This window comes from Myotis daubentonii, chromosome 16 (genome assembly GCF_963259705.1).
Source record: "Myotis daubentonii chromosome 16, mMyoDau2.1, whole genome shotgun sequence".
Classification (NCBI taxonomy): Eukaryota; Metazoa; Chordata; class Mammalia; order Chiroptera; family Vespertilionidae; genus Myotis; species Myotis daubentonii.
In genome coordinates, this window is record NC_081855.1 from 39,205,378 (window position 1) to 39,230,441 (window position 25,064).

The window sequence follows — 25,064 nt, forward strand, 5'->3', positions numbered from 1 at the left end:
CTCTCTCTCTCTCTCTCTCTCCTCTCTCTTCTCTCCTCTCTCCCCACCCCCCCCGCCCCGACCAAAATCAATAAAAAACATATTTTTAAAAAAGAATGCAGGAGTTAAAGAAAATGGCCTGAAGGACTTTTTAATATGGAAAGCACATGTGAATATTTAAATTCTGAAAGAAATAGAAAAATGTACTTGATAGGGCAAAGTTCCAGATCCCAGAAGGAAAATTAATTGCCTTGATGTGGAACACACCGTGACAGGTGTTCTTTGAAAACCCACTCATGTTCCTATGACCTACTCTTTCATGACACCAAATGCACTTAACCAATGCCCTCACAAGATCCTAAATTCTACTTCTGAACTCATTTCACACCCTATTTATTGAGTGTAAAAAGTATTTACACAATAATAACTAATATTCATTGAGCATTTACTACTTCCCAAGTACTTTATATATGATTAGCTCATTAAGTTCTCTGGATTAATAATATTTTTCCCATTCTACAAAAGAAAAATAAGGTTTGGAGAACAGCCACACAGTGAGGTTGCGCTTTACTGTGACTATCTGTTAACTACCCATCATTCTAGTTTTCCTCTAAGCCTCTCTTTTTTAAAAAGGGGGGATAGGCAACACTTTCAATCTCCGCAAGCTTTGACTTGATTAAGTTTTGGCACATTAATCACAAATGTCTCCATTAGCTTAGAAGTCTAAAGGTACAGTGGTCAAAGTATCCTGTGTAATCCACACCACATGGTTAATAACTCACCACACCCCAACATACTCCAACAATCAGTCTTCCCAGGGAATATTTGCCAGTTAAACAAAATGAATCTCCAACTGACTTAACATTCAGTCAGCTGTCAAAAGAGACATGGGCAGAGAAAAAACAAACTTCTCTTAATCCAAAACACTCACTCAGCCTATCTGACCTAAAACCTGGTTCTAAGGAAGTTACAAACGCTTCTGTCTCCCTTTTCTTTTCTTTTTTTAGCTGGAGGGAAAACTGACACAAAAAGGAACTGCTTAGGCGGAAAAACTGTTCAAAAGCCTCCAGACCTCTCTGTCAAGAGATCTTAAACAATTTAGGAGACAGTGTAACACAGAGCTTAGAAATGAGAGAAAAACACATCTGTTTTCAAATTCTAGCTCCCTCCACTTACTAGCTTTGAGCCCTTGGACAAATTACTTAACCTCTCTAAGATCAGTGTTTGCTGTTAATATTTGTAGCCACCTATTTCATAGGATTACTTTGAGAATTAAATGAAATGATTTAGGTAAAGAATTTAATAGTCGGCAAATAGAGGTACTTGATATTTACTATTATAATAAAAGGAAGAATACCTAACGACAGATTCCTCTGTATCCCAAGTATTGGGAGTTGATCAGGATCCCTTAAATTGAAGCAAAGGGACAAGAACTTCAAAGTGTATAAAACAGAAATAGAGGCAAGAAACTCCCTTCCCATTGACTCCTCCACACCCACCCAAGTATCATTCCATCCCAGGTGAAATGTTTGTATTAGCTGGGTAAAAATAGTAACTTTATTATTATTAACATGTAAATTATAATAAATTTATTGTTAGTAATAATAAAGATATTAAAATAACCATTTCCATAAATCCCTTAGTATTTATTTACAATCCTCTGGTGAGTATCAATAATAGCAACAACAACAATATATATATACACACACACACATACATACAGGGACTTCAGCTCTTCCTTGGCGTTGCCTATGGAGGTGGCAGCCATCTCCTACTTGGCACCATGGCTGCCCTCAGACCCCTCGTGAAACCCAAGATTGTCAAAAAGAGGACCAAGAAGTTCATCCGGCACCAGTCAGACTGATATGTCAAAATTAAACAGAACTGGCAGAAACCCAGAGGCACTGACAACAGGGTGCATAGAAGATTCAAGGGCCAGATCTTGATGCCCAACAATGGTTATGGGAGCAACAAGAAAACAAAGCACATGCTGCCCAGTGGCTTTCGGAAGTTTCTGGTCCATAACGTCAAGGAGCTTGAAGTGCTGCTGAAGTGCAATAAATCTCACTATGCTGTGATTGCTCACAACGTCTCCTCAAAGAACCGCAAAGCCCCTGTGAAAAGAGCAGGCTAGCTGGCCATCAGAGTCACTAATCCCAATGCCAGGCTGCGCAGCGAAGAAAATGGTAGACAGATTGTGTACACATTGTATTTGTGTTAATAAAATCATAAAATTCTGCCAAAAAAATAAAAATAAATAAATAAAAACATGGACTTCACAGAGGTAGAAATGACAAATAAAAATATAAAAACATGATTTCCACACTAAGAATCAAAGAAATTAAATATCTTTTTTTTAAAAATCCTCACCAGAGGATATGCTTATTTATTTTAGAGAGAGAGGAAGGGAAGGAGGGAGGCAGGGGGAAGAGAGGGAGAAAAACATCAATTGGTTGCCTCTCTCATGCAACTTGGATATATGCCCTGACGAGGAATTGAACCCTAAACCCTTCAGTGCATGGGATGACCCTCCAGCCAGCTGAACCACCTGGCCAGGGCTAATGATAACATTTTTAACCAACCAAATTGGCAAATATTTTTAAAAATCTGTTAAAAATGAGCTTTTTAAAAGTATATTATGTATACATTATAGGATTCTGAAAGTATACATCAGACATATTTCCTGCCCTTAAGAATTTTATAGTCTAGTAGAGAAGCCATGATTAAAAATCATAAACCTGCCATAGCTGGTTTGACTCAGTGGACAGTGTTGGCAGGCGGACTGAAGGGTCCCAAGGTTGATTCCAGTCAAGGGCACATGCTCGGGTTGCAGGCTCAATTCCCCAGTAAGGGGCATGCAGAAGGCAGCCAATCAATGATTATCTCTCATCATTGATGTTTTTATCTCTCTCTCTCTCCCTCTCCCTTCCTCTCTGAAATCAATAAAAATATATTTGAAATAAAAAGAATAAAAGACATAAAACTACCATCAATTTAGTGCACAAAAGGTAGTCCAAAATAGAAAAGTTCAATTAACAGAATATTTATCAACCACAAGTACATAAAAGAAGTGTGCATGGGAAATAAACACCATAACTATCTATCTATATATATAAAGCTAACTAGAGGCCCGGTGCACAAAAATTTGTGCACTCGGGGGGGAGGGGGGGGTCCCTCAGCCCGGCCTGTGCCCTCTCGCAGTCTGGGACCCCTCGGGAGATAACGACCTGCTGGCTTAGGCCTGCTCCCAGGTGGCAGAGGGCAGGCCCAATCCCTAGGTGCAGCCCCTGGTCGGGCTCAGAGCATGGCCGATTGGGGAGTTGGGGCACTGCCCCCTGTCATGCACAGAGCAGGGCAGATTGGGAGATTGCGATGCCACCCTCAGTCACGCTCAGGGTAGGGCCGATTGGGGGTTTGGGGCGCAGCCACTCTCACACTCAGGGCAGGGCCGATGGGGAGGTTATGGGTCTACCCCGTCACACACAGAGCAGGGCCTGTGGGGGTGGGGGGATTGGGGCGCTGCACCCTATCACACACAGAGCTGCAGGGCGATCAGGGGGTTGGGGAGCTCCCCCGTATCAGGCACAGAGCAGGGCTGATCAGGAGGTTGGGGCGCCTTCCCCTGTCATGAACAGAGCAGGGCGGATAGGGAGGTTGTGGCCCCGCCCCCTGTCACACACAGAGCCACAGGGCGATCAGGGGGTTTGGGCGCTGCCCCCTGTCACACTGATCCCGGTGCCAGGAGGCCTCTCGGCTCCGCTGATCCCGGTGCTGGGAGGCATATTACCCTTTTACTATATAGAATAGAGGCCTGGTGCACGGGTGGGGGCTGGCTGGTTTGCCCTGAAGGGTGTCCTGGATCAGGGTGGGGGTCCCCACTGGGGTGCCTGGCCAGCCTGGGTGAGGGGATGATGGCTGTTTGCAGCTGGTCACACACCCTTCAGGGTGGGGGTCCCCACTGGGGTGCCTGGCCAGTCTGGGTGAGGGGCTGAGGGCTGTTTTCAGGCTGGCGAGTGACTGAAGCTCCCAACCGCTCCTTTTTTTCTTTTTTTTTTATTCTGGGCCAGCTTTAGCTTTGAGGCTTGGCTCCAGCTCTTAGGCCTCCGCTGCTAAAAGCAGGTTTCTGGCCTTTGTTTACCTTCTGTATTTGAAACAATGTTGCGATCCTGCTGGCTGAAGCCCTACAGACTAAAGCAGGTTTCTGGGGTTTTGTTTAGCTTCTATATTTGTAACATAGTTGCTTAGAGTTGCAGCTCAGAGGCCGGCAGCAGCAGGCGGGGAACATTGGAGTCCTCCGTCACTGAAGCAAGCAAGCCTCATGTTAGTTTCAAGCTGCCTGGCTGCCTGCCGCCATCTTGGCTGACAGTTAATTTGCATATTGCCCTGATTAGCCAATGGGAAGGATAGCGGTCGTATGCTACTTACCATGTTTCTCTTTTATTAGATAGGATATGCTAAGTGTCCATCCGGGTAATGACGTCACATAGCAACACCCAGCTTCCTCTCCCTAGCGACAACTAGCCTCCTTGCAGTTTCTTCAGCCCAGGAACACGACTTGCTTTATAGCCAGGTACAAACTTTCCACACTTTAACCAAATGTCTGTGAAGCGTTTTCCCATGCCTCATCTCATTTGACCCTCACAGAAGTCCTGGAGTAGGTAAATAGGAGATTTGGTGGAATCCTATTTTCTTTTCATTAGCCAAAAAACGGAGATTTAGAAAACTTAGAAACTTGACCCGACTAAAAAGAAGTAAGAAATGGTGGACCTTGAAAATGACTTCAGGTTTTCTCATTGCGCAGAATATAGTCAAACGCTGCCACAGTTAAATATTTTACCCTTTGTTCTCCCTGCATGATCTGCAATAATAATCTGCTTCATGCTGATATTTACTGCTGTGTTGCTGACAATTACCTGAAAGAGAAGTTTGCATGCTTCACTGGGCTGGAAAAAGTTTAGCTAAATCAGAAAGCAGGTCTAATTAAGCAAGTTTATTCTATATATATAAAAGGCTAAGTTAATTCTCACATACATGATACATATAAAGCTCTCACTGGTGCCAGTCATACATGTGTGTTTCCATCTGTCATTGTCGATCGTGAATTTGGTTGACACTTCTATTATAGAGAAAGGGCGAATAGCGATATTAAAATATTTCTTCTAATTAATTTCCTTTCAATGTGCACGAATTCATGCACTGGGCCACTAATGTTATATAATCTAGCAAGGCTGTTAAGACAAGCAACAATAGAAAGCAGTAAGTGACAAGTGCCTTAAGTACAAGCAAAGAGTTCTGAGATTTCAGAGCAAAGAACTCAAATTAGCTTCCAAATTATTTGAAGAAGCTCTACAAGGAGGCACAATGTTAACTGAACTCTTAGGATAGGCATAATTTTTAACCAGTAGAGATAAGACTAGAGAAAGGATGACCCAAGAGAAAGAAATAGACAAAATTAATAAATGGAATGGGGCTAGAAACATGAGAGGGTAAAAGGATAATTCCAAGTTCGCTAAAATCTAGGTTAAATAAAGGGGAAAGGTAAGGCTTAAAAGGTTGACTGGATTAATTTTTGGAATGCCTTGAATGGCTAAGAAGTCTGGATCTCATCCTATCAACAACAGGGAGAGATACTAAAGGTTTCTGAGAAGGAGAAATATATGATCAAAATGAAGCTCTAAGTAAGATTAATCTAATACTGGTGTCCGGAATGGGCTGCAGGACAAAGGGCTTTAAAGCTGAGAAATCATTTATTAACTACGACAGCAATCTGTCTGATATAAGAAGGACTGAATGATGGTATTGGAATGATTAAGAATGGAAAAGGAAGGGATACGTTAAGAGAGTTTTCAAAGGAGAAAAAGTAGGATTTGACCATTAGGGCTGAGAGGAATGGGAAATTAATTACAAATTTTCCCCTTGTTTGGAAATGTTTAACTCCTGGCTACCTACTGGATAAAATCCAGGCTCCTTAGCCTATCATTCAAGTCACTGTACAATCTGACCAGGTGTTCCTTTTTTGCACCACCACCACCCCGCCCCGCCTACTCCATATACATAACTTGGTATTTTATAGCTTGTGCTTTTTTTGCTCATGCATCTCTCTACACCTGGAGATTAGAACAGCTTGAGTCAATGAAGTGGGCTTAGACCAGTGGAATTACTTGGACTGTGAGTGAGACAGAAGAGGTTCCTAAAAGAAAAAGAATAAGTTACCAACAGAAGGGGCAAAACCACAAGCATCCTCTAATTTAGCAGTTAGCAATTTGCAAAGTAGGTGAAACTAGTAACATTACATCTGGGGGAGGACGTTGAGAAACTAGGCACACATATAAATTAATCTTTTCACTGTACAGTCTCTGTACAAGCTAAATTTGCCATGTATATAAACATTTTAGCTTATTCTATTTCTTTAACTTTTTTAAATCGTGCACGAAAGACACAGAAACTGGGTAACAACTTTTTTAAGTCACCTCAACTCAATCACAATATCAAGAACATAGTTCAAGCCAAAAAAACATTACCCCAAGATAATTCTAATCCTTCCCTCGCTCACTGTGTAGCAAAGTTGAGAGAGAGAGAGGGGGGAGGGAAGGAAGGAAGGAAGGAAGGAAGGAAGGAAGGAAGGAAGGAAGGAAGGAAGGAAGGAAGGAAGGAAGGAAGGAAGGAAGGAAGGAAACTTTTAAATAGAGAGGGAGAAAAAAAGAAATTTCTTGACTGCATATCAATATAAATCTATTTTTAAACTTAGAGGGGAAAAGTACCATAATTTCCCCATTCAAGAACATTTCTGGGCCAAAAACTATTAAACAAAGAAAATGTTTAAATATAATCCAAAATGTAAGGTAATCTTGGGGTAATGATTTACTTTACTTTTCTAGTACTTAACAGTAATTTTCAAAATTTCTAAAATGTATCTGCACCATGTATTCAACCCAATTTCCTACATTACTTAAGGCCTCAATGCTAACATGTATTCAAACTGACATTCAAACTGCAAGAGTGGGAGATCATGGAACAGCCTTGAAGACATTACTAACTAGGGCAAAAAAGGAGATTTACATTTTAGAAAAAATTTCAACACAGCAGATAAGACAACCCAAGTTGTCCCTAAATACTCATTCTTCAACAATTCTATAATATATTTATAAAATGTGTGTGTGAGAAAGATGTGTACTTTAATACTTTAGGAATTTTTCTTCACAGTTCTTTTCCTTCACAAACAGAAACGTGTAAAAATTTTGTTCTCCATAATGCTAAGGACTATTTGAAATGTCTATTTTAGGCTGTCACTTTTTTAACTTTAAGGTGTTTTAACATTGTACTATAATACTCAAAAGAAACTCATTGGTTCTTAGATTCATCTTATTTATTATACAATGTTCAAGAAATTTAAGTGATCACGCAACAAAAACTATACTAATTCAGAACCCTGAAGACAGCATGATATAACAGGGAATGTACATCAAAATAGGAGTCAGAACATCACTGTTGAGTAAGCCCCTGAACCTTTCTAAGCTTGTGTGATCTGAAATTGAACCCTATGCCATGGGGGGGGGGGGGCAGGGGGGGAGAACAAAAACCTGTCCGCATATACAAATTTACATACAACCCAGGGGATTCATAAATTCTACACAGTCCCAGGAGCCAATCCACAGATTTTTGAAAGGTCTACATATCCCAGGTTAAGGTAACCACTTGTTTCTCAGCCAGCTCTAAAACTTGAGCATTTCTATGAGTATTTTAGCAATATATCCATAAAGTAATTGGCAAAGCAGATAAAAAGAAAAAAAAGCTGATAATGAAAGTAATCAACTTTTAATAAAAGACTTTCAAACTCAAATTTTTAAACATACCATTTCACTCACCCACAAAATTGTCAAAAACTAAAAAGTTGATAATGTTCATGGCTGGCAATGCATGAGTTTGGCTTTTGGTCATCCTTAACAAGAGCCCCAATGCAGACTGTCTCCCAAGAAAATATATACAAAATGTTGCATAGAATTTCAGTCTCTTGCCCTAAACTTTAGATTCATTGTCTGGGACTTCCCTTCGCCTCTCTCTGCCTTTTCCTTTGTGTACAGGGATACAATCATCTGTGTGTTCCTCTTTGACAGTGTGCTCCCTCTCTTTGGGAGATACTATATCCTTCAGTAGCTTCCTAAAAAGGAACAAGTGGAAATAACGTTTTGAGATCTGAATGCCTTTATTCTGCCTTCACACTTGACTGATCAAATGGTTGGGTTCTAGGCCAGAAATCATCTTCCCTCAGAATTCTGAAGGCATTGTTCCACTCTCTTACTCCTGTTGAGAATTTAGGGCCATTTCTAATTGTTCATATGAAGTTTAAAGACTGAGTGGTCGGACTCTCGATCCCCACCTGTGAACTGATAAATTTCACTGTGGGGTGTTTGGCGGGGTGATCTAGCTAAGGAGACTTTACATATCAGTATTTGTGTTTTCTTTTTTAAAAAACGTATTTTATTGATTTTTTAGAGAGAGAAAGGGAGAGGGATAGAGAGTTAGAAACATCGATGAGATGCCTCCTACACACTCCCTACTGGGGATGTGCCCGCAACCAAGGTACATACCCTTGACCGGAATCCAACCTGGGACCCTTCAGTCCGCAGGCTGACGCTCTATGCACTGAGCCAAACCGGTTAGGGCAATAAGTGTTTTCTGTTAATTGTCTCATTTTTTCCATAAAGGATAAAAGACACAATTGGCTGCTAGTGTTCTTGAAGCTGAGCAGTGAAAGTGCTGAAAGTTTCACTATTTAAGACGTTGCCAGTCCCCTCATTTTCAGGTGAGCCCTTACCCTCCTACCTTCTACAGTGCCAGATATCCTGGGTCTAAAACCAGTTTGGTTAACTTCCTCCACAAAATAAGTCTAATTTTTTGTGAGGGTTGAGGAAGAACAGTCACCAGGCTGCCTGCTTTGAGGTATGTACAGAAGTTTTCAGCTTCATATACCACCTGCACCCAATTAGCCAATTTTTTTTTTTAAATGAAGCTGCTCTGTGGAGAATGGATTGTAGAGGGCTAAAGAAAAACAACGCAGACCCAATGGGGAAGCACTACAATTATTTTATTCTTAAGCCTGAATTATAATATTTTTAATTATAAAAATAATTACAGAGAATTATTTTATTTGAATAAAATTATTTCATTTGAATAAAAATGTATGCCTTCTTTCTTTTTACCAGTCTGCTTCTGTTTCCATTGAGTATCTTTATTATTTACCAAAATAATTTATGGATTTTTATACTTTAATAATAAACTATCATAACTTTTCTAAAAGATGTTAAAACTTTTTATGCCATTAAAGTGCTCTATAAAAAAAAATTCCTAGAAACTTCAAAGACAGAACATAACAACTAAATTATAAAATCTTGGAAATGGTATCTATTAGATTAGGATACCAAAGAGTATGTAGTCTGACCCAAAAATCAAAAGATAGCAGTAGCAGCAGCCACTGTTGCTGCCATCTATAAAATTTTTATTTTTTGTTTTTTTTATTGATTTCAGAGAGGAAGGGAGAGGGAGGGAGAGAGAAAGAGAGAGAGACATCAATAATGAGAATCATTGATCTGCTGCCTCCTGCACGCCCCCTACTGGGGATCAAGCCCGCAACCCAGGCATGTGCCTTTGACTGGAATCGAACCCAGGACCCTTCAGTCCACAGGCCACCCTCTATCCACTGAGCCAAACTGGCTCGGGCTATAATATTTTTAAATGACTGCAAATTCTTGATACTTTTTCCATTAAGAGATGGGGTAGCCCTAACCGGTTTGGCTCAATGGATAGAGCGTTGGCCTGCAGACTCAAGAGATGGGGTAAAAAAAAAAAAAAAGACCCTGCCAGCATGGCTAAGTGGTTAAGCATCAACCTATGAACCAGGAGGTCACGGTTCAATTCCCAATCAGGGTAAATGCCGGGGTTGCAGGCTTGATCCCCAGTGGGGGCCATGCAGAAGCCAATCAATGATTCTCTCTCATCATTGAGATTTATATATCTCTCTCTCCCTCTCTGAAATCAATAAAAATCTATTTGTAAAGAAAGAGATGGGGTCTATCCTCTTGCCACTTGACTCTAGAACTTGTAACTAACTAACTTGCTTGTAACCAATAAGATATGGCAAGGACTTCTATGCTAAGGTGGAAAGGAGATGCAGCTTTCACCTTGCTCAGTGGGCAATTCGTGTTGGTGCCCTGGGCCGGCCATAATTAGCAGTGTAACTGCCATAAACTAGCCCATGCAGACAGACCACCTGAAGAGAGAGAAATGCTCAGCCAACCCTCAGCTATTCCAGCTCTAGCCACCATCTGAATAAAACACAGACGAGACCCTGAGCCAAAAACTTCCAGCAGAGCTCTTCCCAAACTTATATCCCACAGAAACTATGAGATAATAAAAAGTATTGTCTTAGGCCTCTATGTTTTGGAGTAATTTTTCATGCAATAAAAATAAGCCTTTATAGCAAATATATGATAATTAATTCAACTACTTGGGGGGAGGAAAGAATTTCAATCAATAAGGGTGGTTTTCAATAGGGGTGAATTTTCCAGATAGAGACCAGCTTTCACATATTTATGAGATTTGAAAAAGCTATGTAATAAGGCACACTCTTCCTGAAGTCAACATTTTTATCTTACAGACTCTACAGATTCTTTTCCTGCATCATGATTTTTCTATAGAAAAGAAAGTGCATAAATATACTAACCAGGCCACTGAGCAATCAACTCAGAGTCCTGCATTATAATTCTTCTAAATGTAGTAACCTATTATGGCCTAAATTAATCTCTGGCCTCTCTTCAACCAAAATGAATGAGCCAGTTATTGCAGAAGCATCAAAACTGCCAAACAAAGCAAATATTATTAGATTTACTCTCTTCTGAACAAAGAATCACCACACACAAAGAATGACCACACTTTACCACTAAGTAAGACAGACCTTTTAAATTATGCATCTCATCCATCTTTTTTATACTTTCATTCATTTAATTAACAAATATCTAATGAGTACTGTGGTTATACAAATATAAGTAAGAGACAGTTCATAGCTGTAAAGAAGTTCATGGTGCTATGGGGAAACATTAATACAAGCAATGAATTTTCAGTCAATATGACAAACGATACAATGAAGTATGCTAAAGTATTACAGGAGTATAAATAGGATGTGCTGGATGTTTACTTGCTCCTCCAGAACCATTCTCCTTCCTTTATCCAATGCTTAGTGTCCTAGGAGGCTTACCTTTATGAACTACATAAACAGGGCTCCCTTGCCCTCTGGATTCAAATTGGGTTCAGTAAATCAGAAGCAACAGTGAGGTATTTCTGGTTCCCGTAATACTAGCTCCTTTTGTTCATGCTGGCCCAAAGATGGTACAACTTCCTTCCTATCTTTGCTAGTTCCTGGGTGCTGCACTTCCTTGTTGGATTCCCTTATCCCTGCCATTCACTGTAAGTAGTCCCTTCAGGACATTCCCTTTCACCTATTGTGGGGATGTTAACTGTTTCCTATTTGAACCCTAACTAATGAAGAAGGGTACCTAACTCAGACTGGAAAAGTCTGGGAAGACTCTAAAAGAGAGTAGATTTGGCAGAAAAGGAAGGAAGGAAGGAAGGTAATAGAGTCTAAGGAAATAACACTGTCAAAAACTTGGAGACAGCCTGGCCGGTGTGGCTCAGTGGTTGAGTGTCGGCCTGTGAATCAGGAGGTCACAGTTCAATTCCCGGCAGGGCACATGCCTGGGTTGCAGGCTTGATCCCCAGTGTGGGGTGTGCAGGAGGCAGTCAATCAATGATTCTCTGTCATCACTGTCATCATTGATTTTTCTCTCCCGCTCCCTTCCTCTCTGAAATCAATAAAAATATATTTTAATTAAAAAACAACAACCTTGGAGACATGAGAGAATGTGAAAAGAATAAGAAAAGGTGAGTTCAGAGTGGTGTAACATAGGAGTATGATGGGAACACAGATATAATGAGAAACAATGTTAGAATCAAATTATAAAGTTTTTAGATTAAGGTATTTAATAGACCTGGTTTCTGTAATAAATAAATTCAAAGAAAATTCAAAGAAAAAAGGGGGGAGGCTATAGTTTAAAGGAGATTTGAGACATACCAACCAAATAGACCTTTTCTGTATTCTAATTGGAACAAACCAATTATTCAAATATGGGAAGGGGGAGAGGAGGAAACAAATTTAAAATGCATCTCTTCATGAGATGGATAAGGCTTTCTTATTTTCCATTAGTTCATGTATCTATGAGTAAATATTGTTTATTGTAAATACTCTATTCCTATTCTACTCCTATTTTTCATTATTATAAATATAAGTGCTAAGAAAACTAATTCACATAAATAAGCAGGAGAGTTTTATTATAGCAATGTCAAATATTTTTAATTCTTTAATTTATATGCCAATAATGTATCATGATTTTTTTAACTTTCTGGAAAGTAATAGCATTTACTTGACTTCTCTTTTATTAAAATACTAGAGGCCTGGTGCACGGGATTAATGCACTGGTGTGGGGGCATCGCTTGCGGGGATCAGCCCACTGTGGAAGCGCCACTCATCCTGGTCAGCCAAGAAGCTATGGACCTGCCCTCTGAGAAGCTGCTCCCTGGTCCGGCATCTTCTGTGGAGCCAGAGCACTCGCCTCTCCAGGGGACCCGGTCAGAGTCTGGCCCAAGGACAATAGCACTGAGAGGCAGCAGAGTAGGCCTCAGTCCTGCGGCAGCCATGAACCCACCTCCCAGCCTCCAGGGTCAGCTCTACGAGCCTGGCCGCCAGGCTGAACAGCCTGTGGGTATCTGGAGGAGATGGCAGGGAGCGAGGCGGAGGAGCCTAGGGCGAGGAGGCCACGATCGCCCGTCGACCAGGGGCTTGCAGTGGGAGCAGCTGCTCATCACGGTCAGCGGAGCGGCACTCCCACTGTGGTAGCACGCTGACCATCGGGGGCAGCTCCTACATTGAATGTCTGCTCCCTGGTGGTCAGTGCGCATCATAGTGACTGGTCAACCAGTTGTTCTGGTCATTCCACCATTCAGTCGCTGGTCTTTTATTATATAGGCTATCTTTATTGAATTCAGAGAGAAAAGGAGAGGTAGAGAGCAACAGAAACATCAACAATGAGAGAGAACCATTGATCAGCTGTCTCCTGCGAGCCCCTACTGCGAATCAAGCCAGCAACCCGGGCATGTGCCCTGACCGAAAATCAAACCATGACTTCCTGGTTCATAGGTCGATGCTCAACCACTGAACCACTCCAGCTGGGCAAGAAAGTTATATTTAAAGCCTAATGACATAAGAATATAATAAAAACTATATGTAGCATATAGTTTATATAAAAAAGTTTATCCTAAAGTATGAATTTGTATTAGAAGCTAGCATCACCTTTGGTAGTTTCAATTCTCCAACTCCATTTATTTGAAGTGCGTACCCTCATTTAGATAGTCCCAGTTTTATAGGTCTTTACTCACTCTTGACACCTACCTGTACAGAAATAATCCCATCTACTGGGAAGAGGTGAAACTACAGGCTATTTTTTTTTTAATTTAAATTCTTTATTGTTTAAAGAATTACATAAGTCTCCTTTTTCCCCCATTGACTTCTCCCCAGCCACTCCCACCCCCCAGCACATGCCCTCACCTCCCACCTACTGTCTGTGTCCATTGGTTATGCTCATATGCATGCATGCATACAAGTCCTTTGGTTGATCTCTTACCTTCCCACCTCCCCCACTTTCACTTTGAGGTCTGTTCGATGCTTCTGACTCTGGCTCTATTTTTGTTCATCAGTTTACTATTTTTGAAAGTGCCAACAAGCTACAGGGAAATGTATTTAAGACTTGGGTCCAAACAGTTCCCCCACCTCCAAAATCCTAAGCCATTCAAACTGTTCTTTCTTTCAAAAAAAAGAGAGGGGAAAATACAGTTAATTTTCTAAGCATTGTCTATATTATTTAAAGATAAAAATTATCACAATAGCTAATTTAATTATATAAATTCTTTATGATACACTAATACCCCAAAGTGGGTAAGACATTTATACCTCTGTCATAAGACTTGATATCATCTAAATCAATACCTACATCAATGTTGTACTTGCTCCTATAAAACACAGCATATAATTAGTTACGACTAAATTATTTAAAACACAGTCTTTGGTAAAAAATGACAAAACACATTAACATGATACCTTACAGCTTAAACAATATTTTTCATATACATTATATCTTTCCCATTAGAATTCTAAAATAAATATACTGTAATTTAAAGAATGCATTTATAACTAAAAGCAGAGGCACCAAGAAAGTAAGTGATTTGCTTGACGGCACAAAACTCATCAGTGGCATGACTAGTATCTGAATCCAAATTTTCTGCCTCCAAGTTCTACATTCTTTCTACAACATCCCAACTGCCTCCCACAAAATTACCACCTATATCTTTCACAGTAAATAAGATGATGTCTACATTATGATATCTGCTTTGACAGTTCCGAGAAATGCAAAGTGGTCAAATAAAAGCCTACTTGAATTTTAATAAAATTAAGTTTCTTCCTTTCTTTTGTCATATAGAAAAACATACATGACTAGAGGCCCGGTGCACAAAAATTTGTGCACTCGGGGGGAAGGGGGGGTCCCTGTGCCCTCTCGCAGTCTGGGACCCCTCGGGAGATAACGACCTGCTGGCTTAGGCCTGCTCCCGGGTGGCAGAGGGCAGGCCCAATCCCTAGGTGCAGGCCCTGGTCAGGCTCAGAGCAGGGCCGATTGGGGGGTTGGGGCACCACCCCCTGTCACACTCAAGGCAGGGTCGATGGGGAGGTTGCAACATGACCCCCTGTCACGCACAGAGCAGGGCCAATCCGGGGGTTGGGGCACTGCCCCCTGTCACACACAGAGCAGGGCCCATCAGGGGGGTTGGGGCTCCGTACCCTGTCATGCACAGAGCAGGGCCCATCAGGGGTTGAGGAGCTCCCCCCTGTCACTCACAGAGTAGGTCCGATAGGGGAGTTGGGGCACCGTCCCCTGTCACACACAGAGCAGGACGGATCAGTGGGTTGGGGCGCCGCCCTCTATCACCCACAGAGCAGAGCCGATCAGGGGGTTGGGCCCTGCCACTGTCACACTCAGGCCAGGGCTGATGGGGAGGTCATGGCTCTACCCCGTCACACACAGAGCAGGGCCCATGGGGGGGCGGAGGGGTTGGGGCACCATCCTCTATCACCCACAGAGCAATCCCCGATCAGGGGATTGGGGCGCCGCCACTCTCACACTCAGGGCAGGGCTGATGGGGAGGTTATGGCTCTACCCGGTCACACACAGAGCAGGGCCGGGGGGGGGGGGGGGGGGTTGTGGCCCCACCCCCTGTCACACACAGAGCAGGGCCGATCAGGGTGTTTGGGCGCTGCCCCGTCATGATGATCCCGGTGCCGGGAGGCCTCGCGGCTCCGCTGATCCCGGTGCTGGGAGGCATATTACCCTTTTACTATATAGAATAGAGGCCTGGTGCACGGGTGGGGGCCGGCTGGTTTGCCCTGAAGGGTGTCCTGGATCAGGGTGGGGGTCCCCACTGGGGTGCCTGGCCAGCCTGGGTGAGGGGATGATGGCTTTTTGCAGCTGGTCACACACCCTTCAGGGTGGGGGTCCCCACTGGGGTGCCTGGCAAGTCTGGGTGAGGGGCTGAGGGCTGTTTTCAGGCTGGGGGTGACTGAACTCCCAAACACTCCTTTTTTCCTTTTTTTTTTTTTTATTCTGGGCCAGCTTTAGCTGGAGGCTTGGCTCCAGCTCTTAGACCTCCGCTCCTGAAAGTAGGTTTCTGGCCTTTGCATACAATGTTGCGAATCTGCTGGCTGAAGTCCGGTGGTATTTGTTAAAATGTTTCAAACTGCAGGCTCAGAGGCCTGCAGCCGCAGTCGGGGAACTTTGGTTTCCTCCGTCACTGAGGCAACCAAGCCTCATGCTAGTTTCAAGCTGCCTGGCTGCCGGCCGCCATGTTGGCTGACAGTTAATTTGCATATCTCGCTGATTAGCCAATGAAAAGGGTAGCAGTCCTACGCCAATTACCATGTTTCTCTTTTATTAGTGTAGATCATAATATAAAATACAAATTTGAAAACTAGAATCCAATTCATGTTTAATAAAACAATTATATCCTTTCTTTTCTACTGCCACATTTTAGAGATGTTTATTCTTTTATCTCAGCTTTTCCAAATATGAATTGAGGAGGATGGATAACAGGTAAATAGGCAAATCCTATTAAGTCATGTTTGTTGCAATTCATTTTCTTTTTTTTTTTAATTAAATCTTTATTGTTCAGATTATTACAGTTGTTCCTCTTTTTTCCCCCCATAGCTCCCCTCCACCCGGTTCCCACACCACCCTCTGCCCTTACCCCACCCCACCCCCCGTCCTCGTCCATAGGTGTACGATTTTTGTCCATTCTCTTCCCGCATCCCCTCACACCCCTTTCCCCCTGAGAACTGTTAGTCTACTCCCTTTCTATGCCCCTGATTCTATTATATTCACCAGTTTATTCTGTTCATCAGATTTTTTATTCACTTGATTTTTAGATTCACTTGTTGATATGTACTTGTTCATAATTTTTATCTTTACCTTTTTCTTCTTCTTCCTCTTCTTAAAGAATACCTTTCAGCATTTCATATAATACTGGTTTGGTGGTGATGAACTCCTTTAGCTTTTTCTTATCTGTGAAACTCTATCTGACCTTCATATAGCTTTGCTGGGTAAAGTAAATTTGGTTGTAGGTTCTTTTTCTTTTTTTTAAATATATTTTACTGATTTTTTACAGAGAGGAAGGGAGAGGGATAGGGAGTTAGAAACATCAATGAGAGAGAAACATGGATCAGCTGCCTCCTGCACACACCCCACTGGGGATGTGCCCGCAACCAAGGTACATGCCCTTGACTGGAATCGAACCCGGGACCCTTGAGTCCACAGGCCAACGCTCTATCCACTGAGACAAACTGGTCAGGGCTGGTTGTAGGTTCTTGCTATTCCTCACTTTAAATATTTCTTGCCACTCCCTTCTGGCCTGCATAGTTTCTGTTGAGAAATCAGCTGATAATCGTATGGGTACTCCCTTGTAGGTAACTGTTTTTCTCTTGCTGTTTTTAAGATTCTCTCTCTGTCTTTTGCTCTTGGCATTTTAATTATGATGTGTCTTGGTGTGGTCCTCTTTGGATTCCTTTTGTTTGGGGTTCTCTGCGCTTCCTGGACTTGTAAGTCTATTTCTTTCACCAGGTAGGGGAAGTTTTCTGTCATTATTTCTTCAAATACGTTTTCAATATCTTGCTCTCTCTCTTCTTCTAGCACCCCCATAATTCGGATGTTGGTACACTTGAAGTTGTCCCAGAGGCTCCTTACACTATCTTCATATTTTTGGATTCTTTTTTCTTTTTGCTTATCCAGTTGGGTGTTTTTTGCTTCTTTGTATTTCAAATCTTTCACTTGATTCTTGCAGTTCTCTAGTCTGCTTTTGGGTCTCTGTATAATATTCTTTATTTCAGTCAGTGTATGCTTAATTTCTAGTTGGTCCTTTTTCATATCCTCGAGGGTCTCACTAAATTTTGTCGGCGGTTTCTAGAAAATTCTTGAAAAACCTTATAACCGTGGTTTTGAACTCTATATCCAGTAGTTTGCTTTCCTCCATTTCTGTCATTTGTGACCTGTTTCTTTGTCTCTGCATTTTGGCTGCTTCCCTGTGTTGATAGCGTGGCTCTCGGTGCTAGGTGTCCTATAGGGCCCAGTGACTCAGACTCCCCAATTACCTGAGGTGGACACTCTTGGTGCATCCCTTTGTGGGCTTTGTGCACAGTCTTGTTGTAGTTAAGCCTTGATTGTTGTTGGTATCAGTGGGAGGAATTGACCTCCAGGCCAACTGGCTGTAAGATTCAGCTGTGTCTACAGTGGGAGAACGTCTGTGCTGGAGACACCCTTATGGGGCAAGACTTGCTTCAGTGGGGCTTTGGTGCTCTCTGCGTCTGCCCCCGAGTGTGTCCCTTATGGTTCTGAGGAGTTGTAATCTGGATGGTCCCACTCTGACCACTGGGTACACTGGCTCTTGGATCTCTAAGGAGGTGCTAATTTAGCCTCTGCCTGAGGCTATCCAGCAGGAGCTACGGAGAGATCTGCAGATTCCTCTTGTTTGGGGTTTGGAGGTGCCCAGATGAGGCCCAGCTCTGCACTTTACTTCTGCATCTCCTCTGAGTCTCAGTGTGCTTGTCTCTTTCCTTCTAGTTGTAGAATTTCCACTCAGCCAGCCTTCCTGTGGTTCTGGATGATGTCCGTTTTGTCTTTTAGTTGTATTTTTGAAGTGGTTGTGCGAGGCAGCAATTTCAGGTGTTTACCTATGCTGCCATCTTAGTTTCTCCTCCACTGCAATTCATTTTCAGCCAGCAAGAGAAAAAAATTAATAAATTTTTTAAAGGTCCTTAATAGAAATTTTGAAAAGAAAAAGAGAATCCAATCTAGGTATATTCTGATTTCTTATATCATGTCTGACACATGTCAAGAAACTGGTACACTTGCTAAGTGAAATAAGCCAGTCAGAGAAAGATAAATACCACATGATCTCACTCATTTGTGGATTATAGAGAACAACATAGACTGATAAACAGGGACAGATCCAAAGGCAGAGAAACAGTGATCAGACTATCACTCCCCAGAGGGAAAGTAGGGGAGGGAGCGGGGAAGGGGAAGAGATCAACCAAAGGACTTGTATGCATGCATATAAGCCAAACCAATGGACACGGACAACAGGGGGATGAGAACATGAGTGGGGGGGGGGGGTTAATGGGGGGTTAAGGACACATTTGTAATACCTTAACTAATAAAGAATTTTAAAAAAAAAGAAACTGGTAAACATTTGTTGGCTGATTAAACAAAATAAAGGCTCTAGAACATTACAAGATTTTAAATCATTATAAGATTCTAAATTTAAAAGATGCAATTATGCTATTAATCTATTCTTATAAAAATGTTTATGAAAAGCTTCTACATCAATGTTCGAAATCAGAAGACTTATGTGAAAGCTACAAAAATAAAGTGTGGATTATAAATGATAAACTTATAAATAGAATTATAGATAAAAGGAACAGAAGAGAGTCCAGAAATAAAACTACATGTATATTATCAATTGATGTTTCAGCCAAAGTGCCAAGATAATTCAATAGAGAAAATAAAAATATTTTTAACAAATAGTGCCAGCCATATATATATATATATATATATATATATATATATATATATATATATAAAGAACTGTGATTCCTACCTCTCACGTTATATTAAAAAATTAACTTTAGAAGAGTCATAGATCTAAATATAATAACTAATATTCTAAATAATGCAGAAGAAAATATAGAAGAAAATCCTTAGCACTGAGAATTAGGAAAAAATTTCTTAGCTATGACATAAAAAGCTAAACCATAAAAGAAAAAAATGACAAACAGGGTTTAGTCAAAACCAAAACTTCTGCTCTTCAAGATACTACTGAGGGAGGAAAAGTCACAATATAAAAGAAAATACTTGTAAAACACATATCTGATAAAGGACTTATATCTGGAATACAAAAAGAATTCTCAAATCTCAGTAAGAACACAGCCCAATTTTAAAACTATGAGCAAAAGCCCAGCAGATATGGCTCAGTGGTTAAGCATCAACCCATAAACAAGAGGTCATGGGTCCATTCCCCGTCAGGGCACATGCCTGGGTTTCAGGCTTGTTCACCATTAGGGGGCGTGCAAAAGGCAGCCGATCAATGATTCTATCATTGATGTTTCCATTTCTCTATCCCTCTCCCTTCTTCTCTCTGAAATAAATTTTTAAAAAGCACATTAAACTATGAGCAAAAGATTTGAATAGCTATTAACAAGGATAACCAGTCCATGAAAAAGATGCTTAACACTGTAGGTCAATAAGAAAATTACAATTAAAGCTATATTAAAATATCTCTACATACCAATTAGAATAGCTATAATCAAAGACTGACAACAGCAAGTGCTAAGTTTGGGAGCAATAGGAACTCTCATACATTTTTTAAAAAATTCTTTATTGTTTAAAGTACTACATACACAGCGGTTCTCAACCTGTGGGTCGCGACCCCTTTGGTGGTCGAACAACCCTTTCACAGGGGTAGCCTAAGACCATCCTGCATATCAGATATTTACATTACGATTCATAGCAGTAGCAACATTACAGTTATGAAGTATCAACGAAAATAATTTTATGGTTGGGTCACAACATGATGAACTGTATTTAAAGGGCCAGAAGATTGAGAACCATTGACATATAGCATTATTACATATGTCTCCTTTTCCCCCCATTGACCTCTCCCCGACCACTCCCTCCCTCCAGCACATGCCCTCACCCCCTTACTGTCTGTGTCCATTGGTTATGCTTATATGCATGCATGTAAGTCCTTTTTTTTTTTTATTGCTAACTTTATTTTTTTTTTATTGCTTAAAGTATTACAAAGGGTATTACATATGTATCCATTTTATCCCCCCGCCCTAGACAGTCCCCTAGCCTCCCCTATCACCCCGTGTCTTATGTCCATTGGTTATGCTTATATGCATGCATACAAGTCCTTTAGTTGATCTCTTACCCCCCTACCTCCTGCCCCCCAACCCTCCCCGGCCTTCCCGCTGCAGTTTGACAATCTGTTTGAGGCAGCTCTGCCTCTGTATCTATTATTGTTCAAAAGTTTATAATGGTCTCTATTGTCCATGAATGAGTGAGATCATGTGGTATTTTTCCTTTATTGACTGGCTTATTTCACTTAGCATAATGCTCTCCAGTTCCATCCATGACGTTGCAAATGGTAAGAGTTCCTTCCTTTTTACAGCAGCATAGTATTCCATCGTGTAGATGTACCACAGTTTTCTAATCCATTCATCTACTGATGGGCACTTAGGCTGTTTCCAGATCTTAGCTATGGTGAATTGTGCTGCTATGAACATAGGGGTGCATATATCCTTTCTGATTGGTGTTTCTGGTTTCTTGGGATATATTCCTAGAAGTGGGATCACAGGGTCAAATGGGAGTTCCATTTTCAGTTTTTTAAGGAAACTCCATACTGTCTTCCATAGTGGCTGCACCAGTCTGCATTCCCACCAGCAGATGCATGTAAGTCCTTTGGTTGATCTCTTACCCCCCCTCCCCCAACCCTCACCCTCCCCTACCTTCCCTCTGAAGTCTGATGGTCTGTTTGATGCTTCTGTCTCTGGATCTATTTTTGTTCATCAGCTTATGCTGTTCATTATATTCCACAGATGAGTGAGATCATGTGATATTTAGCTTTCTCCAACTGGCTTATTTCACTTAGCATAACACTCTCCATGTCCATCCATGCTGTTGCGAATGGTGGTAAGATTTCTTTCTTTTTTACAGCAACATACTATTCCATTGTGTAGATGTATCACAGTTTTTTAATCCACTCATCTGCAGATGGGCACTTAGGCTGTTACCAAATCTTAGCTATTATAAATTGTGCTGTTATGAACATAGGGATGCATATATCCTTTCTGATTGGTGTTTCTGATCTCTTGGGATATATTCCTAGAAGTGGGATTACTGGGTCAAATGGGAGTTCCATTTTTAATTTTTTGAGGAAACTCCATACTGTTTTCCACAGTGACTGCACCAGTCTTGCATTCCCACCAGCATTCCCACATCCTCGCCAGCACCTGTCATTTGTCGATTTGTTGATGACAGCCATTCTGACAGGTGTGAGATGGTACCTCATTGTCATTTTGATTTGCATCTCTCAGATGATTAGCAACTTTGAGCATGTTTTCATATGTCTCTTGGCCTTCCATATGTCCACTTCCAAAAAGTGTCTATTTGTCCTTTGCCCATTTTTTTATTGGATTGCTTATCTTCCTTTTGTTAATATGTATGAGTTCCCTATAAATTTTGGAGATTAGGCCCTTATCTCATATAACACTGACAAGTATGTTTTCCCATGCTCTCATACACTTCTGATAAAAATGCAAAACTGTACATCTATGAAAAATAGTTTAGCAATTTTTTTAATATATTTTTATTGATTTTAGAGAGGAAGGGAGAGGGATAGAGAGATAGAAACATCAGTGATGAGAGAGAATCATTGATCGGCTGCCTCCTGCATGCCCCCTACTGGGGATCAAGCCGGCAACCCAGGCATATGCCCTTGGCCAGAATCGAACCTGGGACCCTTCAGTCTGCAGGCCAACGCTCTATCCACTGAGCCAAACCAGCTAGGGCTTTAGCAAATTTTTTTAAACTTAAATACATATTTACCATACAACCCAACAATCCTAATCATTGGAAATAAAAACATTCATAAAGAGAGGTGTACTCAAAAGGTCATAGTGACTTTTCATGTCTAAAGTCCCAAAACAACAAATGTCTGTGAATATATGTGAACAAATAAACAAAATGGGATATATGTATACAATGCAACATTTCTCAGGAGTAAATAGGAACAACTGATACACATGAATGGACCTCAAAAGCACTATGCTAAGTGAAAGAAGCCCGATTCCATTTACATAAAATTTTAGAGAAAGCAAAACTCTAGTGACAGAAAGGAAACTAGTGGTTGCCAAGGACTAGAGATGGGAGAAGGAGACTGGCTATGCGAGGGCACAAGGAAACTCTGTGGGAAGAAAGAAATACCCTTTGTGCAATCATCTATGTAGTAATTCCTACTAGAATGAATGCAAGATTTATTTTAAAACTGAAGTTTTATGTCTGCTGTCAATTTTTAGTAAGAAGTTAAACTGCCAAACTTGAGATACATGTTGATACTTAAAGCCTTGTTCAATGTAGTTTTTTTTTAAAGCATTCAATACTTTCAGAAGTTCCTCTAAAACAAATTAACATAAAATTCCTCTTTTTATACTAATTATACATTAGTGGGAAAACCTAAAAGAGAAGAAAAATGTTAACATTCAACTGCAAAAACTGCCAGATACTGATACCCAGACAATTGGCATCAAGTGAAAAATTAAGAGGCTTCATGTTCTGCAAAACTCTAATGAAGCAGAAATATGCATGATGGCATTCCTACATATAAACCATAATGAAGACCAGAAAATACAATGAAATGCCACAAATATAAATTAGCTGGAATTACATTAAAACATAGGAAGAGCCCTAGTCAGTTTGGCTCAGTGGCTACAGTGTTGTTGGCCTGTGGACTGAATGGTCTCAGGTTCAATTCCAGTCAAGGACACATGCCTGGGTTGAGGGCTTGATCCTCAGTAGGGGGCGTGCAGGATGCAGCCAGTCAATGATTCTCTCTCATCATTGATGTTTGTCTCTCTCTCTCCCTCTCCCTTCCTCTCTGAAATCAATAAAAATATATTTTTAAAAAGCATAGGAAGAAAACTATTAAACTATTCTGAGCAATACAGACAAATGCTTAAGTAAGTATAAAAACATAAAACGCTCCTAGGTGAGAAAACTAAAAACTGCACTTAAATACCTCCTTCTCCCAAAGTAATGCAATTCTAATTACAATCCCAATGAAATTTCTTTATAAATTTAACAAGTTTAATATTCATCTAGAAAAGCAAATATATAAAATACCAAAAAATATTAAACTAAATTATAAAACTACTATAATGAAAAAATATGGCACAGAACAAGAGATAACCTGATTCTACCATAACTAATTTAACGTAACTAAAAAGATATCATATCACTGTGGAAAGGAAGAACTGGTTAATAAATAATGATGAGGTGACTAAATAGCAATTTGGGAGGAAAGAGCCTCCTAAACCATTTTTTTAAGACACTAAAATAGATACAGAGGCAGAGCTGCCTCAAACAGATTGTCAAACTGCAGCGGGAAGGCCGGGGAGGGTTGGGGGGCAGGAGGTAGGGGGGTAAGAGATCAACTAAAGGACTTGTATGCATGCATATAAGCATAACCAATGGACATAAGACACTGGGTGATAGGGGAGGCTAGGGGACTGTCTAGGGCGGGGGGATAAAATGGATACATATGTAATACCCTTTGTAATACTTTAAGCAATAAAAAAAAAAAAGACACTAAAATAAAACGTACTTAAATATTTACTAAGCCTCTTGAAGAAAAAGGCCTTCCTAAGTATAGAAATAATAGGAAAAACAAAAGAAAAGTTGGACAGATTTGACTCCTAAAAATAACAAATTTCTGCGTGTCCAAAAATGGTCAAAATTAAAAGACAAATAACAGACTGGGGAAAATGTTTGTAGCAAATATGACAACAGACTAATATCTTTTTAATTCTCAGGCAAATCAATAAGAAAAAACTAAAACCCTAACAGATAACTAGGACAAAGCCAAACAAGTCAACAAAGAGAAATATAATTAGGAAACAGAAAGGAAAATATTCAACTTCACAAATGTTTAAAACTATATGCCAACTCCTGACCGGGTGGCACAGTTGGTTGAAGCATCATCCATACCAACAACAACAAAGGTTGTGGATTCGATTCCCAATCAAGGCATATACCTAAGATGTGGGTTCCATCCCCAGTTGGGCACATATGGGAGGCAACTGATCTATGTTTCTTTCTCTCTTTATTTCTCCTTTCCTTCCTCCCTCCCTCTCTCTAAAAATCAATAAAAAATTGTCCTCAAGTGAAAGGGTGAGGATATTTTTAATTTTTTAAATAAGAGTTAATGCTTGTAATAGAATAATAAAAAGAGAGATTTACTTATCCATTGCTGCTCTAAAATAGGCACAATTCTTTCAGGAAGCAGACTGAGAAAAATTAATCAAGAACCTTAAAAGTATCCATACCCTTTAACACAATTGCACTCTTTCTATAAAATATCCTAAGAAAATAATCCTTAAAACAAAAAGTTATCTACATCAAGATGTTTACAGCAATTATCTGTAATAACAACATTGGGAAATAAAAGTGAAAAGAAGAAAATCTCATGAACAATAGTTTTTGTGGCATCCTCTTAACTGGTTATCCTAAAAAATCAGTCTTCACCATTCCCATCCCAGTCCATCCTCCTTATTGCCCCAAGATTAATGTTACTAAACATCAAATATACCAAAGCTTATAATCCTCACC

The 25,064-nt window shown here is 40.6% G+C and overlaps 1 protein-coding gene and 1 pseudogene across 4 annotated transcripts in view; one reads left to right on the forward strand and one right to left on the reverse strand.

The window, feature by feature from the left end:
- The window catches only part of SMURF2 (SMAD specific E3 ubiquitin protein ligase 2), a 107,849-nt gene that overhangs the window by 74,049 nt on the left and 8,736 nt on the right, over window positions 1–25,064 (reverse strand). The window lies entirely within an intron of this gene.
- LOC132218589 (large ribosomal subunit protein eL32-like) lies at window positions 1,718–2,215 on the forward strand (annotated as a pseudogene).